Genomic DNA, 15,278 nt, shown 5'->3' on the forward strand with positions numbered 1-15,278 from the left:
TTAGTTACTTTGTATTTTGCTTAAGTACAAGAGGTGTAAACAAAGTACTTCCTATAGAAAGCACAAAAGGTGAATAGGCTTGGTGAACATATAACCATCCTAGCAAGCTAGAGGAGGTTTGAAGGGGAAAAAATCTGATTTTAAGAATAAGGTCGGGGCAGCTAGGCGGCGCAGTGGATAAAGCACTTGGCCTTGAAGTCAGGAGGACCTGAGTTCAAATCTGGCCTCAGATCAAACACTTGACACTTACTAGCTGTATGATCTTGGGCAAGTCACTTAACCCCAGTTGCCTCACAAAAAACAAAAACAAACAAAAAGAATAAGGTCAAAAAAATAAAAAAAAAGAATAAAGTCATTGTTAAGTGATTCATAATCAGGAGTGACCTATAGACTCTGAATCATATAGAGGTCATACCTCACCAGGAAAGTCTTTATCTTTTTAATAGCTTTGTTTCGATCATTCATCCTTGTCTTTGCTGGGCCACTCTTTCCTGGATTACTAGGGGAGAAAAATCCCAAATGAAAAATAACTATGTAGAAGGTCACTGATGACAACGTACAGAAGTGGAAAGAGGTATCACAAAGTAGATTTGGCAACTTAAGGAAGTTCTGTAATAGCTGGAAAAAAAAAACAACACAGAAGAGAAGACATAGAACCAGCACAGCAGGGAGAGAGGTAAGAGATAAGTGGAGCTCCTATGGACCAGCCACCACCCATCACTACTGATACCACCACAATGAAGGACTTAACCATGTGGAGGCCCATCCAAAGCCAACTCAGGAGAAACTATATCTGAGAACAAAGCTGGCGACACTCCACCTTTCCCCTTCTAGACCTTTCCAGAAACAAGGAGCAATGGCAGCTAGGGACTCTAGCAAGCAAAGTCCTGATCTTAGAAGCAGAAGCCCTCAGTTCAAATCCTCTTTTAGACACTTACTATCTGGGCAAGTCATTTAACCTCTCTCAGTTTAATAGCATCTACTTCATAGGGTTGTTGCGAAGATGAAATGAGGTAGCATATAAGGAGCTTTGCAAATGTGAGCTATTACTTTAACTTAGAAAGAGGAAGATTTAGGTTCAATGTAAGGAAAAATTTCCTAAAAATAATCTCAGAATCTCAATAAACATTTATTAAGCACCTACTATGTGCCAGGCACTGTGCTAAGCACTAGGGACACAAAAAGAGACAAAAAGATAGCCTCTACCTTCAAGGAGCTTACAATCTAACAGGGGAGACAACATGCATACAAATATATACAAGGCAAGCTATTTACAGGATAAATGGGAAATAATTAACAGAGGGGGAAGGCGCTGGAATTAAAGGAGGTAGAAAAGGCTTCCTGTAAAAGGATAAGATCTTAATTGGGACTTAGAGAAGACTAGAGAAATCAGTAGGTGGAGCTGAGGAGGGAGAGGATTCCAGGCCTGGGGGAGAGCCAGAGAAAATGGCCAGAGCGAAGAAATGTGGTGTTGTTCGCAGAACAGCCAGAAGGTCAGTGTCACGACATCAGAGATTATGTGTTAGAAAGTAAGGTGTAAGAAGGCTAGAAAGGTAGGAGGGGGCTAGGTTATGATGGGCTTTAAATGCCAAACAAAGCATTTTGTATTTACTCCTGGAGGCAACAGGGAGCCATTGAAATTTGCAGAGGGATAGGGAGGGTGGGTGGCAAGGAGAGTGGTGACATGGTCAGATTTATGCTTTAGGAAAATCACTTTAGTGGCTTAACGGAGGATGGACAGGAGTGGGGAGAAGAAGAGGATAGGACAGAACCCTGACACTGATGGGCAGAGAACATGATCTGGAAGAGGATCCAACAAAGAAGACAAGGAAGGAGTGGTAAGATATGAGGAGAACCAGAAAAGAGAGGTGTCCTGAAAACCTGAAGAGAGTATCACCGGGGAGAAAGTGATCGAGCAGCAGTGCCAAACGCCCCAGAAAGGTCAAGGAGTATGAGGACTGATAAAAGGCCAGTGTATTCGACAACTAAGAAATCACTAGTAACTTTGGAGAGGGAGGTTTTAGTGGTATGATAAATAAGCTCAGAAGCCAGATTGTAAGGGGTTAAGTTACCCAGAGGAGAGAAAATGAAGGCACCTACTGTATACAACCTTTCCAAGGTATTTAGGTTAGCAGGGATGGAGGGATCAAGTGAGGGTGTTTTCTGGATGGGGAAGACATGGACATGTTTGTAGTGTTAGGATTCCTATGCCAAGACCACCCCTCTTTTCACTCCTTTTTTTTATACTATTAAGAGACATCTTTTTTTCCAGGGCTAAGGCCCAGCAAGCAGGCTGCATCTTGACCTTGACATAACAACAATTCTTTGCACTCACCCTCTGACTGAACTCAGCAGCAGCAAAATCCTAGAATTATTTCACACCAGCCCTAGATGGTCCTTGAACCCAGACAAGCACCTGCAGGACCCCTATTCTGTTCATGAAGCCCTTCTATGAATCATTGTCTCGTTGTCTCATTGTTGCTGTTACCCCTCATTGTCTCAGCTACAGCTCACTGTGTAGTCATTCATGTATGTGTTAGGATTTGGCCTCACTAAAGCTGATCTCCTCCTGTGTCAAGTTTTCCTCCTCCACTGGAATAAAGAAAGCTTATTGCTTATGATTGCTGTTGGCCCTATTTTTATTTTTATTTTATTTTATTTCTTAGAATTAACTGTGGTTGTGATGACCTGCGTGAGATCTTTGATATTTTTAGAATTAACAATGGTTGCATAACCTCTGTGACTTTTTGGTCATTTGTTTTCAGACTTGACAGTAGGCAGCAGGAATGGGTCAGTAGATAGGGAGAAACTGAAAATAAGTGTAAGAGTGGGATGACAGAGGGTCAGTCTGTTGGAGGAAATGGGATAGAATGGTATTGCTTGGGTTGAGCAGAGCAGGGGGACCCCAAAATCAGGTGCCCAGGGCAGCTGGGGATGGTGGAGGCCAAAGGAAAAAAAAGCAGATTAATGATTTTGTCTGAAAATAGAGCTCTATCCCTTTTCTATAAAAATGGAAAAAAAGCCTGAGCAAAGCACCCCACAGCCCAGATAGTAGTTTGATGGCTGGGGCACTGAATAAGTAAATTAATTTAGGAAGAACTGTCAGTTTTATTATATTAACTCAGCCTACCCCTTAGCAATTGATGGTTTCCTAGTTGTTCATATCTGACTTTATTTTGTGTGAAGTGTTTTGTAATTGTGTTCATAGAGTTCCTGGGTTTGTCTTGGCAGGTAGACTCCCAAATATTTTATTTTGTCTACAGTTACTTTAAATGGAATTTCTCTTTCTATCTCTTGTTGCTGGGCTTTGTTGGTAATATGTAGAGATACTGGTGATTTATGTGGGTTTATTTTATATCCTGCAACTTTGCTAAAGTTGTGAATTATTTCAAGTAGTTTTTTAGTTGATTCTCTAAGATTCTCTAAATATACCATCTTATCTGTGCATAAAATTAGGCAAAAGTAGTATCTATCTAAAAATCATCAACAAGCATTATTTGTAATGGGGCCAAGGTAGAAGTCTTCCCAGTAAGATCAGGGGTGAAACAAAAATGCTCATTACCACCATTATTATTCAATATTGTACTAACTTTTCTAAAATTCTATTTACCTCCTTAACCTCTTTCTTATTTATTTTGTGGTTAAATGTATCTAGTTCTGAGATGGGGTGTTGAAATTACCCTACTAGTATGGTTTGACTATTTCCTCTTGTAACTTTTTTAACTTCTCCTTTAGAAAGCTGGATGATATACCATTTGGCACATAATAGGTTTAGTATTGCTATTACTTCATTGTTTATGGTACCTTTTAGCAAGATATAGTTTCCTTCCTTGTCTTTTTTAATTTATTTATTTTTTACTTTTAATTTGTCTGAGATCAGGATTACTACTCCTGCTTTTTTTTTTCAACTGAAGCATGATAGATTCTGCTTTAGCCCCATACTTTTACTCTGTGTGTGTCTCTCTGCTTCAAATGTGTTTCTTGTAAACAACATATTGTAGGATTCTGGCTTTTAATCCACTCTGCTATCCATTTTCATTTTATGGGAGAGTTTATACTTTTCTCTTGCTCTCCTCACCGGTGTTTTGCTTCTGACTATCATTTTCCTCAATCTGCCTTCCTTTTTATCAACCCCCTACCTTTTCCTTTCCCCCTTCCCCTCCTACTTTCCTATAGGGTAAAATAGATTTGTATACCTAACTGAGTATCTGTAATTCCCTCTTTGATCCAAATCTGATGAGGGTAAGGTTCAAATGATGTTCACTCTCTCTCCCTTCTTTCCCTCTACTGTAATCTTTTGTACCTCTTCATATGATACAATTTGCCTTATTCTTCCTCCCCTGTTCTTTTCCCAGTATAATGCTTTTCTTCACCCCTTAATTTTTTAATCACATCGAAGTCAACTTATACCCACACCCTCTGTCTATGTATACTCCTTCTAACTGCCTTAATAGAGATACAGTTCTTAAGAGTTACAAGTATCATCTTCCCATGTAAGGATGTAAACAGTTTAACCCTGTTGAATAACATGTTTTTTTCCTCCTGTTTACCTTTTTATGCTTCTCTTGAGTCCTGTATTTGAAGATAGAATTTTATGTTCAGCTCTGCTCTTTTCAACAGGAAAGTTTGAAAGCTCCCTCTTTAATTGAATGTCCATTTTTCCCCTGAAAGATTATGCTCATTTTTGCGGGGTAATTGAGTCCTTGTTTGTAATCCAAGCTCCTCTACCTTCTAGAATATCATATTCCAAGACCTCCGATCCTTTAATATAGAAGCTTTTAAGTCCTGTGTAATCCTTACTGTGACTCCTTGATATATGAATTGTTTCTTTCTGGCTGCTTGCAGTATTTTCTCCTTGACCTTAAAGTTAGGGAATTTGGCTACAATATTCCTGGGAGTTTTCATTTTGAGATCTCTTTCAGGAGGTGATCAGTATATTCTTTCCATTACTATCTTATTCTCTAATTCTAGGATATCAGGGCAATTTTCTTTGATAATTTCTTCAAAGATACTGTCCAGGCTCTTTTTTTTTTTTTTGATCATGGCTTTTAGGTAGTCCAATAATTATTAAATGATCTCTCTTGGATCTATTTTCCAGGTCAATTGTTTTTCCAATGAGGTATTTTACATTTTCTTTTATTTTTTTTTCATTCTTTTGATTATGTTTGACTGATTCTTGATGTCCCATAGAGTCATTAGCTTCCACTTGTCCAATTTTAATTTTTAAAGAATTATTTTCTTTAGATGGCCTTTGTATTTCCTTTTCCATATGACCAATTCTATTTTTTAAAGAGTTGTTTTCTTCAGTCAATTTTTATGTTTCCTTTTCTAAACTGTTGACTCTTTTTTCATGATTCTCTTGCATAACTCTCATTTCTTTTCCCAATTTTTCTCTTAACTCCCTTATTTGATTTTTAAAATCTTTTTTGAACTCTTTCAAGAGGACTTTTTGGACTTGAGACTAATTCATATTTCACTTTGAGGCTTCACTCATAAGCATTTTGACATCGTTGTCTTCTTTTGCGTTTTTATCTTCCCTGTTGGCATAGTAGATTTCAATAGTCAGGGCTCTTTTTTGTTTTTTGCTCATTTTCTAGCCTATTTTGTGACTTTTTAAAGTTGAGTTCTGCTCCTGGGGTACAAGGGTTGCTGTCCCAAGGTTCTTGCACTTGGGGGGTCAGGGACCTGGTCACTGGCTTTCTGTGCTGGGGCCTCTAGGGCTGGTGGCTTGCCCTCTAAGCTGGGGTGACACAGCCTAGTCATGCCTGTTGTGTCCTGGGTTTCACAGCTAGAAATTTGCCTGCTGCACTGGGGTTGTTGGCCTCACAGCTGGCCTGCTGATCCAGGACCACAGGGCCTTGGCTGCTGATTTGTGCTGTGGCTAAGAGTCTCCTGCTGATTTGCCTGGACATGACAAACTTGCCTGGACGCTGCCTGTGCTGGGCTGCACTCCTCTTTTACTCAAGTGAGACAGATCTCTCCTGAAGTCCTTCTAAGTTATCTTGAGCTGGAAAATTGTTTCACTTAATCTTTTTCTGAGTTCTGTTGCTCCAGAATTCATTTAGAGGCTTGATTTGATTTAACTTTGTTTCTGAGGAAAACTGGGGAGTGCTCAGGCAGCTTCCTGGCTTTTCTCCACCATCTTAGCTTTACCTCTCTCTACTCCTTTCTTATTAACATTCCCTCCTACCCATTTCCCTAGCAATTTGGGAAAGTAATAGATGCCACAACCAGGGAAGCTGCAGCCACTGATTTGCAGAATTGTATTCCAGGTATTCTAAGTTGAAACCTAGAGTTCATTTTCTCATAGAAACAATGCTATACATAAATGATTTGAGGCTCCAGAAATATTATGGGTTAATTGAGTCTTTGTGTGCCAGCTTGGCACCATTTATAATACTATTCCAAACAGGCAGCTGAAAAAGAAAACTTTTGGGAAACTGCTCATTTCTAAATTGGGGAATATCTTATTAAGGGAAGGTGCCTATTTGAGGAAGATATTGTTTGAAGTAAAATTAACGTCACTGAAGGCAATGAAGAAAAGAGAACAGATGAGTGGGTTTGGGAAAGAGTGGGCAAGATCCTTGAAAGGAGGAAGAAAGGTGACAGGACAGACCAGAAAGATAGTACCCCGTGCCAGGCAGATTGGTCACTCTTCAGATTTGTCCCTGGCAATAACGAGTGGCCTCATGTTAGGGAGAAGAAAATAGGTGTAATATGTAACAAGCCATTTATGTTACATGTTTATGACTAAAGAACTGAATCACAGAATCATAAAGTCTCAAAGTTCATCTAACCCAGGTATGGGGAACCTGTGGCCTCAAGGTCACATGTGGCTTTCTAGGTGCGGCCTTAGGTGCGGCCTTTTGACTGAGTCCATATTTATGTATTTTATTAAGGGGATTTGTTCTATGAAGTTTGAATTCAGTCAAAGAGCCATACTTGAGGACCTAGAAGGCCACAGGTTCCCCACCCCTGATCTAACCCTTTTCCTATTGAAGAAGTTAAGTATTTCTACAACATCTTTCATGAGTGACCATCCAACCCAAACATCTCCAATGATAGGGAAGTAATTCAAGTTTGAGTGTGTTTTGCTATATCTTCTATTCCCTGAGTCCTAGTTCTTTCCAGGGATGAGCACAGGAAATATAAGTCTTTTCATGTGGTAACCCTTCAAATACATGAAGACTACTCTCATATTCCCCCTAGGTCTTCTCTCCAAGTGAAAAACATTCCTAGTTCCCTCAAAACATCCTAGCCTAGCATGGTTTTGAGTTTTCTCAGCACTGTGGTTAACCTTCTCTGAACAAGAAAGATCATTGATTTGGAGTTGAAAGGGACCTTAGAAGTCACTGAGTCCAATCCCATGTTTTTAAAGATGAATAAAACTGAGGAACAGAGTGATTAAGTAAATTGCTCAGGGTCACAAAGTAAGTGTCTGAGGTGGGATTTGAACTTAGGTCCTCCTGACTCCAAGTCAAGTGCCTTATATAACCACATCATACTGCCTCACACACACAGGCTCATCAAGTCACTTCTCAAATGTGGCACTCAGAACAGAACCCAATACATCAGAGTCTGTCTATACAACAAGACTATCACTTTTTCTACCTTAGAAACTGAACCTCAAAAGTGGTAAGGAAGTTCAAAAACATGGAGGGTTTGGAGAGAAATAATGAATACTGTTTTGGACCTGTGGAATTTTAGATGCCTATCAGATATCCTGTTCCAAGGGTTCAAAAGACAGTTGAAGGCACATAACTGTACAAGAGAGGGATGAGGGCTGGGCACATAGATCTGGACATCATCTGCAAGGAGCTGATGACTGAACCCATGGGAGCTGTTGTCACCAAGTAAGATAGTATAGAAGGAAAGGAGAATAGGACCCAGGATAGAACCTTGGGGAACATCCACATGTAGTAGGCATGGCATGGATGAAGAACTAGCAAAAGAAACTGAAGAGTAGTTAAACAGGTGGGAGGAGAACCAGGAGAACATGTCATGAAAACATCGAGAGGAGAAAGTATCCAGGAGAAAAGCATGATCTGTAGTGTTAAATGCTTCAAAGAAGTCAAGAATGATGATGATTAATAATAGGCCATTAAATTTGGTAATTAAGAGATCACTGGTAACTTTGTAAAGAACATTTTTAAATGAATTGAGATCAGAAGTTAGATTATGGAGGATTTGGAAGACTGAAAGGAGAGAAATTCAAGGCAACTACTGTAGATGGATGTCCCAAAGAGTTTAGACAGAGAAAGAAATATGGGTTGATAGCTAGCAGGGATGGTAGCATCAAGTAAGGGTTTGGGTTGGTTTTTTTTTTTTTTTTGAGGATCAAATAGACGTGAGCAGGTTTGTAGGCAGCATGAAAGAATCCAGTAGATAGGGAGGGAATGAAGAGAAAAGAGCATGAGAATAATAGTGGGCCTCAGTTTCCTCATCTGTAAGATCAGGTACTTAGACTAGATAGCCTCTCCCACTTCAAACACTTACTAGACGTATGGTCCTGGGCAAAGTCACTTAACCTCTGTTTGCCTTGGTTTTCCCTACCTAAAAGAAAGGGGTTAATAACAGCATCTACCTTGCAGGGTTATTTGAGGATCAAATGCAATAATATTTTTAAAGCCCTCAATGCAGTCACTGGCACATAGTAGTTGCTATGTAAATAAATGCTTATTCCCTTTCCTCCTTCCCATTCCTTATCCCTCATTTTCTTCCCTGTACAACTAACTCCCTAGGGTCCCTACTCCTCCCTTATAGAAGAAACAAACTAGGACCCTCTAACTACCCTCTAGAACAACCCCCAAAACAGCATATTCCCCGGCAAAGTAATATCGTAGAAACTGGGAAGAAGTTTAAAAAAGATTTAATTCGAAATGCAAAATATAATTCCCTGAAAATGAAGGTATGGTGCTTTTAGGAGACAATCTGGAATAGTGGGTAGGGCACTAGACTTGGGTCCAAACTCTACCTCAGTTACTACCTCCCTGTGTGACCCTGGATAAGTCTGTCTTTGTGCCTCGGTTTCCTCACTGGTAAAATGAGGTTGTTGTATTCAACTGTCTCTAAGGTTCCTTCCAGTTCTAAATCTATGATTCCTAGTTTTCCATTCTTGAATATATATACCAATATAATCACAAATTTTTTCTCTGACCTTAAATTTATTTGGGGGCCATTTGGGGGCCAGATCTGTGAGTTCATTACCAAAGTAGCACTAAGTAGTTAGGTAACTTTTCAGAGCCATATAGTTGACTCAAGACTCAGGGCTTCCTGGCTCTAAGGCTAATCCTTCAGCCACAAAACCATGAATACTTCTCCTGGCATAGTTTTTCCAAGGTAGCGCTAAATTTCTCTTGTAGATATTATGTTAATGTGACTCATTTGTGTCTGGGCCCAATTCAACATCCCCAATTTAAAGGAAACCCATCATTCTTGATTGTGACAATTTAATTTCTTTGGGGCAGGTTCTTTTCACAGGAGTCTCAGATAGTTGAATGTGATAATCATTGAGCATCAGTATTTCAGGGGCTTGTTCCTGTGACATTTTGGCAGTGGAAATGAGTGTCGTAGATCAAAGTTAAGTAGGTAACAAACTTGAGTTACATTTATTTCCTTGGGAGTCACTATGTGGTGATATAACAGTATTCATACTTATTTGATTTCTGTTCTAGCTTAAGTTTCCTTTACTTGTCCGTAGAGGAACTGTTTCCTGTAAGAGTCATAAATTGCCTTGGTATAGAAAAGAAACACAGAAAACAAATATATTTAAGTTTTTGAAAATTTGTTTCTAGAGTTTTGGGGAGAGCTATTGAATGAGGGTTAAACTTACTCATAAGTCACTTTATAAATTTATTGACAACTTTGGGCTTGTAGTTCTGGTGTGGGATTGGGAGGTTGGGGATCCGGAGATCTGGGGAGGAAAAGCCCCTTCTGGGAAGTGGAGCAGTAGTCAGGTCATTCATATAGCTAGTGGCCCAGTCCCCAGCATGTTCTAGTTATGTCCTTTCTGAGGGCTGTGCTCTGGGACTATCCCCAGGCAGAGAGATAACAGTGGGGAAGTAATCTATGTACTGGTGACCAAATGGGAGTAGAGAGGCATTGTGGCATAGTGGATGGAGTATCTTGCCTTCCTCCTTCCCTAACCCAGTACCAGCTCCTGTAACTAAGAATAAAGAATAAGGGGGGCGGGGAAGTAGTTCAGCTACTAAAAAACATATTAATAGAATGTGGCAATATATTCATTCTTCCACACCCACAGTCCCTGCATCTTCAAAGAATGGAGGGAGATTCATTTTCTCATCCCTTTTTGGGGGCCAAGCTTGTTCATTATAATCATACAGCCTTCAGGTTTTGTTGCTGTTCTCTCTCTTTACGTCATTGGAATTGTTAGGTATATTGTTTTCCCAGTTCTGCTCACTTCATTTGGCATCAGTTCACGTAAGGCTTCCTATGCGGAGTCTGACTTTAGGAACATTTCCTTGCACATGTAGAAAGAATACTGGATTTGCAGTTAGGAGACCTGGCTTCAAATCCCAGCTCTGATAATTTCCTATTAGTGTAATAATGGGTAAGTTATCTCACCTTTCTGAACCTTTTTCCTCATCAGCAAAACAGGTATAGTGACATTTGCACAGAATCTCAGAATTAGAAAGCTCGTCAGATCGTCTAGCCCACACCTAAGCAAAAATCGCCTTTTATGGTATTCCCAACAAACGACTAAAAGCTCTAATGGAGTGCAAGCTACTCCTGTCAGGGGAAGCCCATTCCATTTTTGACTCTCCAATTGTTAGGACCATTTTCCTTACATGGAATTAAAATATGCCTCTACGACTTACATCTACAACTCCCAGTTCTTCCCTTTGAGGCCAACCAGAATAAGCCTGATTCTTTTTCCAGATCATAACTCTTGAAATGTTTGAAAATGCTAGGATGTCTCCTCTAAGCCAGATATTCGAATCCTTTCAACTAGTCCCAACAGAAGCAGGTAGGTGATTCAGTGGCTAGAGCAGTAGGCCTGGAGTCAGGAAGACCTCAGGTCACATCTGTCCCCAGATACTTTTACTAGCTGTGTGGACTTTGGAAAAGTAATTTAAATTCACTTTCTTCAATTGTAAAATGAAGATACTAAGATCACTTACTTCCCTGGATTGTTGTTAGGATCAGATAAAGTAATATTTTCAAATCACTTAGCATAGTGCCTGGCACATAGTAGGTACTATATAAGTGCTAACTATTTATTATTAATATAGCATTGTACATTGCTTAGCGCAGTTCCTGGCAAATAGTAGATACTGTATAAATGTTAGCTATTGCTGTTATTACTATTATTAGTATGGCATTGTACATTGCTATGGATATGTGAGTTGGTGTATATATGTAGTTGTAGTAAACTATAACCAGGCCTATCTACATTACCAGGGAGGGCGTAGGCCCTGGGGAACAGATCAATTTTCAAGACAAAAGTCCATTAGGCTACAGTGGGAATAGAATAATTTTAAGAGGGATGTCCCTAGGCTGTAGCATGGATAGAATTACAAACATCTGGGAATTAGGATGGATGATAGCCCTGCCACATAGTCACCCAGAGCATAATTGTTTCATGTGTAACAGAAGGCTTTGTGCTGATGACATAGTCGCTAACCTTCCCCTGGTCCTATTAAAAACAAAAACAAAAACAAAACAAAACAAAAGAAAACACTGAAGCAGTTTCCTGCCTGGGAGATTCTCTATTCCATGTTGGCTATATTTGCCATGATTTGAGAGTTGTCTCCATAGAGAAAAAAAGAAACCAGGGAAAGCCTTGGTACTGAAATGAACCAGAGCCAGAGCCAGAACCAGAATTACCCAAATGTATCTTTGGCCTTTCAGTATCCTTATAAGCAAAGTAAACCCTCTTCTGGGGCAGCTAGGTGGCACAGTGGATAGAGTCCTAGGCCTGGAGTCAGGAAGACTCATCTTGAAATTAAAATCTGACCTCAGACACTTACTAGCAGGGTGACACTGGACAAGTCACTTCACCCTGTTTGTCTTAGTTTGCTCATCTGTAAAATGAGCTGGTAAAGGAAATGGTAAACATCTCCAGTGTCTTTGCCAAGAAAACCCCAAATGGGGTCACGAACAGTCAGACACAACTGCAAATGACTGAACAACAATTCAAACTTAATCAAATTCAGAATTCAGCAATATAATAATAGATAATAGAATTTAGAGCTGGAAGGAACCTTACATCCAATCTAATCCAATATTTACTAAAGTGTTCCTCTGCAAGGCACTGTTATTGCCACGGGGAATACAAAGACAAACCCCAAAATATTTCCTGCCCTCAAGGACCTTCCATCTAATCCAGTTCCTTCATGTTGCAGATGATGTTAATTGACTCACCTGGGGTCCTATGGCTCATTAGAGACATAGTTCTACATTGAACTGCTTCTAAAGTATTTCCTTGTATTTATTCTGTATGCTCATATTTGTATACCCATTGGCTCCCCAAAAGAATGGGAACTCCTTGAGGGCAGGGGCTATTTAATTTTGCATTTGTATTTCCATTGCTTGGCACATAGTAGGCACTTAATAAATAGTGATTGCCTAATGGATTCTATACTCTTTACCTGGGCCTAGGCCTAGAACATTCCCATGGTGATACACTCTGTATGCAACGGACCCTTCCTATGGGGTGGCTTGGAATCTAAACTTATGACTGAATTAAATAGATGTGATTAGAGTTAAATGATTTTTTTAAGTCTTATAACAATGGAGTCACAAAGATACTTTCTCCCAAGATTCATATATATTTACCGTAGTGGCATTCTGTTGCAGCCAGCAGCATAATGGAGCAGAATTCTCCCAAGAGTTAGGAGATCTGCTCATATCCCAGCTCTGCCAGTACCTTTCTGGATCATGGGTAAGTCTTTTAAACTCCGGATCTAAATTCCCTTATTTATAAAATGGAGATACTGGTCTAGATTATCTTTAAGGTCTTATATATCTATAAAATTCTCTGGTTGACTGCTTCCATAAGAATGTATTAGTTACATTAACTGCAACTATTTCATGTGAACATTTAATGAAGGGGACCACTATGACCATATCTTATACAAACAAAGAAGATATGAAAACTCTGACAGAAATGAGCCTGCTTTGCAGTTTTGGCATAGCTAGATGGTTCAGTGGATAGATTGCCAGGCCTGGAGTCAGGAAGACTCATCTTCCTGAATTTGAATCTGGCCTCAGACACTTACTAGCTGTGTGACTCTGGGTAAGTCACTTTGCCCTGTTTGCTTCAGTTTCCTCATCTATAAAATGAGTTGGAGAAGGAAATGACAAACCATTCCAGCATCTTTGCCAAAAAAAAAAACCCAAATGGGGCTGAGGAGAGTCAGACACAACTGAAACAACTGAATAACAACATACTATGATGAAAGAAGTATACTATGGGCAAAGTGCAAGGCACTATTTTTATTTCCTTATTGTGTAGAGAGTGCCCTGCTGTTTAATTAGATCTTTTTCTCTTTGCTTTCATCCACTGTTCTTCCAACCAGCATCCCTGCCACTTATTCTACTTCAGAGCAACTAAAAGTGAATATCAGGAAGAAATTCAGGCTGTCCATAAAGGGAAATCATCAGAGAATCAACAAACATTGGAAATATGACTGATAGATATCCCAAGATTGTAGATCACAAGATCATAGACTTAGAATTAGAAATGGCCTTAGAGGTCATTTAGTCCAATACCCTCTTTTTAAAGATGAGGAAACTGAGGTGAGTCACTTGCCTGATATCTCACAATCAATAATTAACAGAGCTTGGATGATTTAGTTTAACTTCTTTCCTCATTTTATCTATAAGGAAACCGAGCCTTATAAAATCTGTGAATTATGTGGTATGTAGGCAGCATATAGACAGCTAGGTGGCCCACGGGACAATGCCAGGCCTGTAATCAGGAAGACTTTGGCCTCAGACACTTGCTAGCTGTGTGACCCTGGGCAAGTTACCTACCCCTGTTTGCCTCAGTTTCCTCATCTGCATAATGAGCTGGAGAAGGAAATGGCAAACCACTCCAGTATCTTTGCCAAGAAAGCCCCAAATGGAGTTATGGAGAGGCCTACTGAACAATGCAGCATACATGTTATGTTTTCTGTATTGTCTATTGTTTCCCCTTTTAGCAGCAGAAATAGTTCCAGTTTAAACTAAATGTATAGAAGTATAATTAAAAAAAATTGAAAAGCAATAAAATGAAAAAAGTTCTCAAAAGAAAAATCCCAAACGATTAATAACCATATGAAAGAATGCTCCAAAACAAGAGAAATGCAAATCAAAACAATCCTTTGTTTTCCCTTCATATGCAGCAAATTGGTAAAGATGACAAAAGATGGGAATAGTCAATGTTGGAGGGCTTGTGGGTAGATACACTAATACAATTGTTGGCAAAGCTGTGAATTAGAATAACCATTTGGAAAAACAACTTAGAATTCTGCAAATGGTGACTAACGTGCCCATATACTTTGACCCAGAGTTATCATTATTAGACATATACTTCAAGGAGGATATTGATAAGAATAAATTCCCCATATATACCATAATATTTATAATGGTACTTTTTGTGGTAGAAAAAAAGGAAATAAAGTAGGTACCTATTGATTGGGAAATGGCTAAATAAATTGTGGTACACAAATACAATGGAATATTACTATGCTATAAGAAATGATGAATATTATGCATATGGAGAAGTAGGGACTTACATGAGCTGATGCACGGTGAAGTAAGTAGAACCAAGAAAACAGTATACACGATGACTATCACAATATGAACGAAAAGGACGATCACCACAAAATATGACTCCAAAGGAAAAAAAAGAAGACACCTCCTCCCACCTCTTTGAAGAGGTGGTATGGTACATTGCATCTATTTTCAGCCTTTTTTTTTTTTTGCTGTATTAATTGGTTTTGCTGATATTTATCTCTTTTTTTTCCTTTAAAATATTCTTTGTTACATGGGAGGGCTGTCTAGGAGGGGGAGGGATACTGGAAGAAACTTAGGCAATGTAAAGACAAAACATATCAATAAAATGTAATTTCCAAAAGAAGAGGGAAGTAATAGGCCACATTTCCCTGAAACTCACACAGACATCTCATTAGTCACACCTCAAACAGGCTATGACTTCACACTGTATAATAACGATGGTGCTAAGGTGGGATAACCTGCTGTCCATCAATAGTCTTTCGATGACTTCTTTATATTTCTCCTTTTAAATGCCTTGCTATGTCTGTGTCTATATG

The sequence above is a fragment of the Vombatus ursinus genome, unplaced genomic scaffold, assembly GCF_900497805.2.
Source record: "Vombatus ursinus unplaced genomic scaffold, bare-nosed wombat genome assembly UNPS02014791.1, whole genome shotgun sequence".
Lineage (NCBI taxonomy): Eukaryota > Metazoa > Chordata > Mammalia > Diprotodontia > Vombatidae > Vombatus > Vombatus ursinus.